Source organism: Phyllobates terribilis, unplaced genomic scaffold (assembly GCF_046119375.1).
Source record: "Phyllobates terribilis strain yellow unplaced genomic scaffold, ASM4611937v1 Scaffold_2__4_contigs__length_985480577, whole genome shotgun sequence".
NCBI classification, from domain to species: Eukaryota; Metazoa; Chordata; class Amphibia; order Anura; family Dendrobatidae; genus Phyllobates; species Phyllobates terribilis.
In genome coordinates, this window is record NW_027362762.1 from 615,063,767 (window position 1) to 615,076,692 (window position 12,926).

At 41.3% G+C, this 12,926-nt stretch overlaps 1 protein-coding gene across 1 annotated transcript in view; it reads right to left on the minus strand.

Moving 5' to 3' along the window:
- The window catches only part of FANCE (FA complementation group E), a 226,620-nt gene that overhangs the window by 1,739 nt on the left and 211,955 nt on the right, over window positions 1–12,926 (minus strand). The window lies entirely within an intron of this gene.

Here is a 12,926-nt window from a genome sequence, read left to right on the forward strand (position 1 = left end):
AGTAGCTGCTTAGCACTCTAAAAATGGTGGAGGCCCACAAAGCAGGAGAAGGCTATAAGAAGATAGAAATGCTTTTTTAAGTTGCCATTTCCTCAGTTCAAAAGGTAATTAAGAAATGACAGATAACAGGAACAGTGGAGGTCAAGAGAAGGTCTGGAAGACCAAGCAAAACTTCAGTGACAGCTACTTGTAGAATTGCTAGAGGCAAATCAGAACCCCCACTTGACTGCAAAATACCTTCAGAAAGATTTAGCAGACTCTGGAGTTACATACTGTTCAGAGACACCTGCACAAATATGGCCTTCATGAAAGAGTCATCAGAAGAAAACCTCTCCTACGTCCTCACCATAAAATTCAGCCAGAAGTATGCAAAAGAACTTCTAAACAAGCCTAATGTATCTTAGAAACAAGTCCTGTGAACCGATGATGTTAAAATAGAACTCTTTGGCCACACTGATCAAAGGTATGTGTGGAGGAAAAATGGCACAGAATTTCAGGAAAAGAACATTTCCCCAACCATTAAGCATGGAGGTGGATCAATCATGCATTGGAGTTGTGTTGCAGCCAATGGCAAGGGGAACATTTCATGGCTAGAGGGAAGAATGGATTCAATGAAATTTAAACAAATTCTTGACGCAAACATAACACCATCTGTAAAAAAAGCTGAAGTAGAAAAGAGGATGGTTTCTATTAATGGATAATGATCCTAAACACAAGTCAAAATCCACAATAGACTACCTCAAAAGGCACAAGCTAAAGGTTTTACAATGGCCCTCACATTCCCCTGATCTGAACATCATTGAAAATCTGTGGCTAGACCCCAAATTAGGAGTGCATGCATGATGATCCAGGAATCTCACAGAACTGGAAGAATTTTCCAAGGAAGAATAGATGAAAATCCCGTAAACAGGAATTGAAAGACTCTTGACTGGCTACAAAAAGTTTTACAAGCTGAGATACTTTCAAAAGGGGGTGCTACTAGGTACCAACCATGCAGGGTGCCCACATTTTTGCAGCGGCCTACTTTTCTTTTTGTAATTTTTAAAATATAAAAGATAAAAATATATTTTTTTTTGCCTAAAATACAAAGGAAATGTGTCATCTTTAACTTTAGTCCTTTTATAGATCATTTCATCTTGAACTTTCACAATAACAGTAATTTTGACCAGGGGTGCCCAAGCTTTTACATGCCACTGTAGCTACCTATTGCTTTTTTCAGTCATAAGATTTTTTTCCCAAGTTTCTTAAACATGAAAACACTTGTAAGTTATTTTTGTTTTTTTTATTTACAAAGAAAAATAACACGAGCAGAGGATCTTAGGCTGGGTTTTTACACTGCTATTGAAGCATGCATTCTTGCAGTGGCCAATGGTCACACAATGTTGTGGTAAAGGGAGGAATTACTTTCAAGGCTATCTTCCCACAAAACATATTTAGGCTATGTTCATACACGTGTTTTTTTCTGCTGCAAATCTGCTAACTTTTCTGTGGCAGGAAAACAACTGCGTAAAAAATGCGCGTATTTGCTGCATATTTTTGAACACCCATTACTTCCTATGGGTAAAAAAACGCAGTAAATACGCAGCAAAAACGCAGGTGCGTTTTCTGCTGCAGAAACGCTGAAAGAAGTGACATGCTCTATTTTCCAAATACGCAAGCAAGGCAGAAAATACGCAGCAAACAAAAAGCAACATGTGTGAACAGAGAATTCTGGTTTCTCATAGACATTGCTGGTACTGCTAGACGCAGGTGAAAATTTGCAGAAAAATCTGCTGAAAAATACACAGCAAAACACAATGTGTGTGAACATAGCCTAACTGTGGACCTCCTGCAGCGGAGTTCCCACAGTGATACCCACAGCAGTGTTTACCACTGAGGATATCATTAAAAAAGGTGTGGGGGACAAGCTGCACTTTTCACCTTTTGCTTAACAAAGGGTGAAACTTGCACTAACATATGCTGCATGTCAATTTATTTTATATCAATCTCGCAGCTGTCAATTTAAGCTGCAGATATATTTCGCTAGCACTGTAAAACGTTGCATATTTTCTGCAAGCGGGTATGCATGAGAAAATCCATTGCGTCTTCGCACCATGGGAACTTAGCCTAAAAGTATGTGACTGTTGACCACCATGTGAGGGCTCAGTTTCAGTCACATACAGCATCCACAGAATGAAAATCTAAGCTTAAGGGCTCCTTCACATACATGTCTAGTTTTGTAGAAGAATGTAAATTATTCTTGATTGCACTTTTTTTTTTTTTTTTTTTACTTTGGCATTGCTCACTTCTGCATTCAGAAGTGAGTGGTGCTAATAATTCTGCATCTGCCTCCAGGAAGCAAGTACGATAAGCAGGTATTGTGAACTAGTTCTGACATACAGTACAGACCAAAAGTTTGGACACACCTTCTCATTTAAAGAAATTTCTGTATTTTCATGACTTTGAAAATTGTACATTCACACTGAAGGCATCAAAACTATGAATTAACACATGTGGTATTATATACTTAACAAAAAAATGTGAAACAACTGAAAATATGTCTTATATTCTAGGTTCTTCAAAGTAGCCACCTTTTGCTTTGATGACTGCTTTGCACACTCTTGGCATTCTCTTGATGAGCTTCAAGAGGTAGTCACCGGAAATGGTTTTCACTTCACAGGTGTGCCCTGTCAGATTTAATAAGTGGGATTTCTTGCCTTATAAATGGGGTTGGGACAATCAGTTGTGTTGTGCAGAAGTCTGGTGGATACACAGCTGATAGTCCTACTGAATAGACTGTTAGAATTTGTATTATGGCAAGTAAAAAGCAGCTAAGTAAAGAAAAACGAGTGGCCATCATTACTTTAAGAAATGAAGGTCAGTCAGTCCGAAAAATTGGGAAAACTTTGAAAGTGTCCCCAAGTGCAGTTGCAAAAAACATCAAGCGCTACAAAGAAACTGTCTCACATGAGGACCGCCCCAGGAAAGGAAGACCAAGAGTCACCTCTGCTTCTGAGGATAAGTTTATCCGAGTCACCAGCCTCAGAAATCGCAGGTTAACAGCAGCTCAGATTAGAGACCAGGTCAATGCCACACAGAGTTCTAGCAGCAGACACACCTCTACAACAACTGTTAAGAGGAGACTTTGTGCAGCAGGCCTTCATGGTAAAATAGCTGCTAGGAAACCACAGCTAAGGACAGGCAACAAGCAGAAGAGACTTGTTTGGGCTAAAGAACACAAGGAATGGACATTAGACCAGTGGAAATCTGTGCTTTGGTCTGATGAGTCCAAATTTGAGATCTTTGGTTCCAACCACTGTCTTTGTGCAACGCAGAAAAGGTGAACGGATGGACTCTACATGCCTAGTTCCCACCGTGAAGCATGGAGGAGGAGGTATGATGGTGTGGAGGTGCTTTGCTGGTGACACTGTTGGGGATTTATTCAAAATTGAAGGCATACTGAACCAGCATGGCTACCACAGCATCTTGCAGCGGCATGCTATTCCATCCGGTTTGCGTTTAGTTGGACCATTGTAACGGGTCTGTGAGGTGGAACCTCTGAGCAACTATACAAAGGGGCAGTCCTTGTAAGGAAGCGGGTGACTCCCAGGGAAGGCAGGCAGGCAGTCACGGCAAGTGACGGGGACAGTCTCTCGACAGGCGGGTGGTCACGGCAAGTGACGGGGACAGTCTCATGACAGACGGGTGGTCACAGCAAGTGACGGCTAAGCCTCCAGGTAGGCTAGCAGGCAGGTAGCAGGTGGACGCTCCCAGGTGAGCTGGCGAGAGTCTCTGGACAGGCAGGTGGTCACAGCAAGTGACGGCAGAGCCTCCAGGTAGGCTAACAGGCAGGTAGCAGATGGACGCTCGCAGGTGAGCGGGCAAGAGTCTCTGGATGGGCAGGTGGTCACAGCACGTGACGGCAGAGCCTCCAGGTAGGCTAGCGGGCAGGTAGCAGGTGAGCGCTCCCAGGTGAGTGGGCAGACGGATCCATAGACAGACTGGCAGGGCTGGTAGGCAGACTGTCGGACCGCAGGAATGTCAGCAGATAACTGGGAACGGGACCTGAGGGCTGAAGCAGAGTGATAGGCTATGCAACATCGCTCGGGCACCTCCATTTTGGAGGAGGTGCATTATATATGGAGAGGTCCTGCGGCCATTGGCCGGGGACTCCTTAGGATGGCGCGCGCGGCTCCTTTAAGAGAGGGGGAGGGGGAGCGGGAGTGCGCGCGCGCGCCCTAACCACTGTAGCCGGGAAGGAGCGCGCGCTGCCAGCAGAGCGGGAGGAAGACGCCGGGCACGGAGCGGAGAGGTGAGGGGAACAGCGTCCCTGCCTAGCAGGAGGCAGGGACGCCGACGCTACAACCATCATTTATTTTTCAACAGGACAATGACCCCAAACACACCTCCAGGCTGTGTAAGGGCTATCTGACCAAGAGGGAGAGTGATGGGGTGCTACGCCAGATGACCTGGCCTCCACAGTCACCAGACCTGAACCCAATCGAGATGGTTTGGGGTGAGCTGGACCGCAGAGTGAAGGCAAAAGGGCCAACAAGTGCTAAGCATCTCTGGGAACTCCTTCAAGATTGTTGGAAGACCATTTCCGGTGACTACCTCTTGAAGCTCATCAAGAGAATGCCAAGAGTGTGCAAAGCAGTCATCAAAGCAAAAGGTGGCTACTTTGAAGAACCTAGAATATAAGACATATTTTCAGTTGTTTCACACTTTTTTGTTAAGTATATAATTCCACATGTGTTAATTCATAGTTTTGATGCCTTCAGTGTGAATATACAATTTTCATATAGTCATGAAAATACAGAAAAATCTTTAAATGAGAAGGTGTGTCCAAACTTTTGGTCTGTACTGTATATCTTCCTACGTAACATCATAAAAGTCACACACATCTGATGCAGTTTTTATGCAGTTAAAGAGAATCTGTCAGCAGGTTTTTGCTACCTCATCAGAGAACAGCATGATGTAGGCAAAGAGACCCTGAATCCAATGATGTATCACTGGGTGCAGCAGTTCTGACACAATCAGAGTTCATAGATTTAGAGTACAACAGAGCTGAGAAAGCTAACCCTGCCCACACCAGGCTCTGTATTTACATGCTCACTATGAGTACCAGCTCCTGGGGCTTAGCGGATCCACCCCACTTGGAGTTTATGGAATCAGTACTGAATATGTTTGTAGTGATGACTCCTATTGGTATCCGCTGCTGAACCCTGAACCATCAGATGGGTGAGAACATTACTTTTTTCACATATTTTACTATTGCTACTACTGAATGACTTGGGCACTGTATGTTGGTATTATTTGGGAATTCTATGTTGGTATTTGTTGTAATTATATAGACACTGTACATCAGTATTATTTGGTTTGTAATATTTGAGCATTGTACATTAGTATTTGGTTCGCATCATGTAGGCACTGAATATTGGTATATTTTGGTATCATTTGGGCACTGTATGTTGGCATTTGGTTGGTGTTGAGCCCTGTATATCAGGGTTTGTATTATAAGGACACAGTCCGTTTTATTTTCTTATTATTTTTGCACGATAATAGTTATTATTGCTATTTTTGCAATAATCCTTTTGTAATGTATACATATTACAAAATTAAGCTCATATTTTATTTATATCTGAGTGTACATTGTGTGTGTATATGTATATATATATGTGTGTGTGTGTGTGTGTGTGTGTGTGTGTGTTTATTGTGTGTGTATACACATACTACTCACAGAAAGTTAGGGATATTTGGCTTTCAGGTGAAATTTCAGGAAGAACCTAAAATGCACTGTAACCTTTTCAGGTGAACTTATTGTGACTGACTCTAAACTTTTGAATAAGCATATCCAACTGTTCAATGTTTCAGTACTCTTGCACAACTTTCTGTTCTCTAACAAGGAGAACAACAACAAGTGTTTGATCAATAAATCGGCCAATAAAATTAGGCGTTTAATTAGAATCCTCCACATCATACTGTTCACATTTTGACATCACGAGACCAAGACACTTTGTGAATGGTACAGTGATAAGTCCCTACTACTTGAATATCACCATTAATCTAGTCAATGTACCCCTGCCTAAATTCATCTTCATGGATGACAATGCTCAAGTTCATCGAGGTCTCATCATTAGGGAACAGCTACTGGACAATAGGGTACCTCAAATGGAGTGGCCTGCACTTTCTCCAGACCTGAATCCCATAGAAAACCTATGGGATCAACGGAGTTGCAGTTTAGATGCTCGTAACTGTGTTCCCCTGAACCTCAATGACTTGAGGGCCACCCTTCAAGAAGAGTGGGATACCATGCCTCAGCAGACAATAACTCAACTTGTGAACAGCATGAGACGTCGTCGTCAAGCTGTAATTGATGCTCAAGGCCATATGACAAGTTATTGAGACACTGACATTTTTTGTTGGGGCATAGCCACCACTATAGGCTTTTGTTTCAATAAATTGTTTGAGATGAGGAAATCATCATTGCATGTGTCTACTTAAATGCCATAGTTTCATGATAAAATATCACTGCAGCGTTAAGTTTTTACATTTTCCATAAATTTCACCCAAAAGCTAAAACATCGCTAACTTTTTGTGAGTAGTGTAATATAAGTACAGTGGGAAAATTAGTGTTTGATACATTGCCGATTTTGCAAGTTTTCCCACCTACAAAGAATGGAGCGGTCTGTAATTTTTATTGCAGGTACACTTCAACTGTGAGAGACAGAATCTAAAAAAAAACAACAAAAAAAAAACAGAAAATCACATTGTATGATTTTTAAATAATTAAATTGCATTTTATTCCAAGAAATAAGTATATGATCACCTACCAACCTTCGAGAATTCTGGCTCTTACAGACATGTTAGTTTTTCTTTAAGAAGCCCTCCTACTCAGCACTCATAATACTTCTTTCATGCAATAAAATGCAAATTAATTGTAAAATCATACAATGTGATTTTCTGGATTTTTTTTAACATTCTGCCTCTAACAGTTGAAGTGTACCTACAATAAAATTACAGACCTCTCTGTTCTTTGTAGGTGCGAAAACTTGCAAAATCGGCAGTGTATGAAATACTTATTTTCCCCCCTGTATATGTATGTGTATGTACAGTCATAGCCAAGTGTTGGCATCCTTGAAATTGTAAAGTATTTCTCCCAGAAAGTTATTGAAATTACACATGTTTTGTTATACACGTTTATTTCCTTTGTGTGTATTGGAACAACACAAAAACACAGCGGAAAAAAAGGCAAATTGGACATAATTTCACACAAAAGTCCAAAAATAGGCCGGACAAAATTGCTGGCACCCTCAACTTAATATATGGATGCAAACCCTTTACAATAAATAACTGCAATCAATCGCTTCCTATAACCATCAACAAGCTTCTTACACTTCTTAACTGAAATTTTGGACGACTCTTCTTTAGCAAACTGCTCCAGGTCTCTCATATTTGAATGGTGCCTTCTCCCAACACCAATTGTAAGATCTCTCCACAGGTGTTCAATGGGATTTAGATCTGAAGTCATTGGTGGCCACTTCAGAACTCTCCAGCGCTTTGTTTTCATTCATTTATGGGTGCTTCTTGAAGTATGTTTGGGGTCATTGTCCTAGGAAGCAAACCCAGCTTTCTGACACTGGGCATTACACTGTGACCCAAAATCCTTTGGTAATCTTCAGATTTCATGATTCCTTGCACACAGTCAAGGTACCCAGTGCCAGAGGGAGCAAAACAACCCCAAAACACCTTTGAACCTCCATCATATTTAAGTGTAGGTACTGTGTTCTTTTCTTTGTGGGCCTCATTCTGTTTTCGGTCAACAGAAGAATTATGTTCTTTACCAAAAAGCTCCATCTTTGTCTCATCTGTCCACAATACTCTTTCCCAGAAATTGCAGTCTAGCTCTTATGTCTTTACATCAGCAGTGGGGTCGTCCTGAGTCTCCTGCCATAACGTTTCATTTCATTCAAATGTTGGCGGATACTTTGCGCAGACACTTAAGCTGTCCTGCAGGCTCAGGATGCATCAGTTTCTTTGGAACTTGATTGGGGCTGCGTATTCACCATCCAGACTATCCTGCGTTGCAAACTTTCATCAATTTTTCTCTGCCGTCCACGTCCAGGGAGATTAGCTACAGTGCCATGCGTGGTAAACATTTTGATTATGTTGCCCATGTAGAAAAAGGAACATCAAAATGTCTGGAGATTGGCTTGCAACCTTGCTATTGTTCACCAATTTTGGTTCTCAAGTTCTCAGACAGTTCTCTTATCTTTCTGTTGTCCGTGCTTAGTGTGGCACACACAGACACACAATGCAAAGATGGAGTCAACTTCTCCCTTTTTATCGGGTCTCAGGAGTGATTTTCATGCTGCCCACACCTGTTTGTTTCAAGCATGTGATGTTCATTTAAACTCACCTGTGACAACTAAGTGGTTTACCCACAATTTTGGAAAGGTGCCACCAATTCTGTTCAGCCCATTTTTGGGGTTTTGTGTGAAATTATGTCCATTTTGCCTTTTTTCCCTCTGTTCTTTTGTGTTGTTCGAAAAAACATACAAAGGAAATAAAGCCAGTGGTAAACACCTCCTATGGTAGGTGTTTGTCTGGAGTGGGTCATTGTAGACTTTGTTTAGATGACTACTACTAAGTAGCCTTGTGTTCTTTATCTGTGGGACATTTATAAGTTCATATGCGTATGTACAGTACAGACCAAAAGTTTGGACACACCTTCTCATTTAAAGATTTTTCTGTATTTTCATGACTATGACAATTGTACATTCACACTGAAGGCATCAAAACTATGAATTAACACATGTGGAATTATATACTTAACAAAAAAGTGTGAAACAACTGAAAATATGTCTTATATTCTAGGTTCTTCAAAGTAGCCACCTTTTGCTTTGATGACTGCTTTGCACACTCTTGGCATTCTCTTGATGAGCTTCAAGAGGTAGTCACCGGAAATGGTCTTCACTTCACAGGTGTGCCCTGTCAGGTTTAATAAGTGGGATTTCTTGCCTTATAAATGGGGTTGGGACCTTCAGTTGTGTTGTGCAGAAGTCAGGTGGATACACAGCTGATAATCCTACTGAATAGACTGTTAGAATTTGTATTATGGCAAGAAAAAAGCAGCTAAGTAAAGAAAAACGAGTGGCCATCATTACTTTAAGAAATTAAGGTCAGTAAGTGCGAAAAATTGGGAAAGCTTTGAAAGTGTCCCCAAGTGCAGTTGCAAAAACCATCAAGCACTACAAAGAAAATGGCTTACATGAGGACCACCCCAGGGAAAGAAGACCAAGAGTCGCCTCTGCTTCTGAGGATAAGTTTATCCGAGTCACCAGCCTCAGAAACCGCAGAAAGACGCCCCCTTGAGGAAGCTAGTGCGAAATGCGCATTGGGCCAAGGGGTCACGTGGTAAGTGGGTCCTAACAGCTTTCCTGACTGGTAATAGCATGTAACACATGATTTGACACTGCTAACACCACAAAATGAGATATTCTTGCTTGATTCAGTGAGGTGACACTAACTGGGGTCTGAGATTTCAGCACAGGGTAACTGTGCACTGGGTACATGAGCACTGATAGTCTGCAGCCTGCATTTATGATTGCACTTGAGGCATAGACTGAGGTATATATATATATATATATAATGGCGTGCTGTTAAACTGTGACTTGTGTTTTCTCTGCCTGCTGTTTGCCACCTCCCCTGGAGAGGGGAAGATAAAGCCCTTCTGATTACTAAAAAGACTGGTGTTAAACTGTTTACTGCAATGTGATTTGATTGATGTTAATGCCACTCAGGATATATACTTGTAAACCTGCAAACCACCCCAATTGATCGGTTCATTATTTACTATGGCTCACTGTCTGCTAAATAACTGTTTTTAATTATTTGTCAGCATATATGTAAAATAAATGGATTTATACTTTTTCACAAAAATTGCTGCATGTGTAATTACTCTGTCTTTCTAAGTAAAATACAGAGGCTTGCTGCACAAAGTCTCCTCTTAGCAGTTGTTGTAGAGATGTGTCTGCTGCTAGAACTCTGTGTGTCATTGACCTGGTCTCTAATCTGAGCTGCTGTTAACCTGAGATTTCTGAGGCTGGTGACTCGGATAAACTTGTCCTCAGAAACAGAGGTGACTCTTGGTCTTCCTTTCCTGGGGCGGTCCTCATGTGAGCCAGTTTCTTTGCAGCGCTTGATGGTTCTTGCAACTGCACTTGGGGACACTTTCAAAGTTTGCCCAATTTTTTCGGACTGACTGACCTTCATTTCTTAAAGTAATGATGGCCACTCGTTTTTCTTTACTTAGAATTTGTATTATGGCAAGAAAAAAGCAGCTAACAGTCTATTCAGTAGGACTATCAGCTGTGTATCCACCAGACTTCTGCACAACACACCTGATGGTCCCAACCCCATTTATAAGGCAAGAAATCCCACTTATTAAACCTTACAGGGCACACCTGTGAAGTGAAAACCATTTCCAGTGACTACCTCTTGAAGCTCATCAAGAGAATGCCAAGAGTGTACAAAGCAGTCATCAAAGCAAAAGGTGGCTACTTTGAAGAACCTAGAATATAAGACATATTTTCAGTTGTTTCACACTTTTTTGTTAAGTATATAATTCCACATGTGTTAATTCATAGTTTTGATGCCTTCAGTGTGAATGTACAATTTTCATAGTCATGAAAATACAGAAAAATCTTTAAATGAGAAGGTGTGTCCAAACTTTTGGTCTGTACTGTATGTATATATTTGTGTTAAAATTAGTAAAAGCAGGATATTGTAGACAAATTTATGCAGATTTTTGTTTTAAATCTGGCTGGGAATATTTGGGCACTACAATACGCATATTATTTGGCCATGGTATGTGGCATTACATGGTAATATACAGTAGGCTGAATAAAGACCTTGGTCCATTAAGTTCACCCTTACTACCCCAATTGTACTCCCTACACTAAGACTACACTAACTTACTAACTTGCTGGGACTAGGCCTCACAAATGTATTATTGTTACCATTTTTATTATTTTTGCACTATTACAATTAAAAATGTACCCTGTAGTGCCGTGTTCACACTGTGCAGAAAGGAAGCAGTGACCCAAGAAATTTCTAACTTAAACGGCTTTATTCAGCAAAACTCACAGTTCAAAACAATAGCTGTCCACCGGATCGCAGCCGGGATGTCCACACTGTTCGTAAGACCCTGTGGCCGTGGGAGACGGCCGCGCCGTATCACTCAGGGGGAGTCAGATGCGGAGCCTTCACAGGCCTGTGTTCAGCCTCACACAAGCCCGTACAGAGCAGAGCCTCTTGCTCTGCTGCTTGCAAACCAGAAACTGACACACCCAAACCTTTGCTGCAGGTTTTAAACAGGAATCCGTGGCCATGAGCCACCTGTAAGACCTGGGCTGTAGAGAGTAGACCGCCCCACTGCTATTCCTGTAGTCCACTCCAAGAATAAAAGGCCATGCCATTTTACCAAATCTGCCTTGGACAACTAGTTTTACCGAGTCCAAACTTACTTTTATTCTGCACTGCAATCACAGCTATCTCTGTGACTGCAATGCACTCCAGCGGGTTTAATATGCCTCTATGCACATTCTAGTAGTAACATACCGTCCCTCACTTATGATTCCTGTCACTGCCTCACAACCCGTTTATCATTTTTTTAATTAGTTTTATCTTTTGTATTACTCTTGTGATTCTAATAAAGGTATTACTAAAATTCCTATGCCTAAATATGTTGATCCAGAAGAAGGCAAAAAACCCAGAACACATTCAGCCAATTTGTGTCACGGGGAAAAATTCCTTCTTGACCCCGAGAAAAGGCGATCAGTCCTAGAATCCTGGATCAAACCTAATTATAATACTAGTTATGTAATTACTATTACCGTACTAAATATACTACTATAGGTGTAACATTTTGTCTAATTTAACAGTAACCCACAATGTTATGTGTATCGAGGAAATCATCCAGCCCTTTTTTGAAAGCTGTTATAGTGTCGGCCATTACTACCTCTTGCGGTAATACATTCCACAGCCTGACTGCTCTGACTGTAAAGAACCCTTTCCTGTTTAGGTGCCGGAATTGCCTTTCTTCCACCAGTAATGAGTGCCCCCTGGTCCTTAGTATGGACTTTGGAAGGAATAAGTCATATGCTAGTCCTTTGTACTGACCACACACATATATTTCTACATGTAAATTAGATCCCCTTTGAGGCGTCATTTTTCCTAAGCTAAACAAGCTCAACTTTTTCAACCTCTCATCTTATCATCAATCTAGTTGCCCGCCTTTGAACTGACTAACTTCTGAATATCCTTTTAAAATGAGGAGCCCAAAACTGGATCCCATATTCCAGATGTGACCGCACCAGTGATTTATAAAGGGGTAACAATACTTTGCGTTTGCGGGATTTTATTTCTCTTTTTATACATCCTAAAATCTTGTTTGCTTTTGCGGCTGCTGCTTGACATTGAGTACTGCTGCTCAGCTTACTGGCAACCAGAATACCCAAGTCCTTGTCCTGTTCTGTAGTCCCGAGTATACTCCCATTTAATGTATATGCAGCAATAGGATTACTTCCTCCTAGGTGCATTACTCTACGCTTATCTACATTAAACCTCATCTGCCAAGTGTTTGCACATTCAGACATCTTATCCAGATCGTTCTGCAATATCGTAATGTCAAGATCAGATTTTAATATCCAACATAGTTTGGGGTCGTCAGCAAAAACTGACACGTTACTCTCAATCCCATCCCCAAGGTCATTAATAAAGAGGTTAAAAAGAATCGGTCCCAGCACAGATCCCTGCGGCACCCCACTCCTGACTATATCCCATTTAGAGAATGTACCATTTATGACAACTCTTTGTTTCCTATCATTTAGCCAATTCCTTACCCATCTACATATTACAGTTGAAACCAGAAGTTTACATACAGT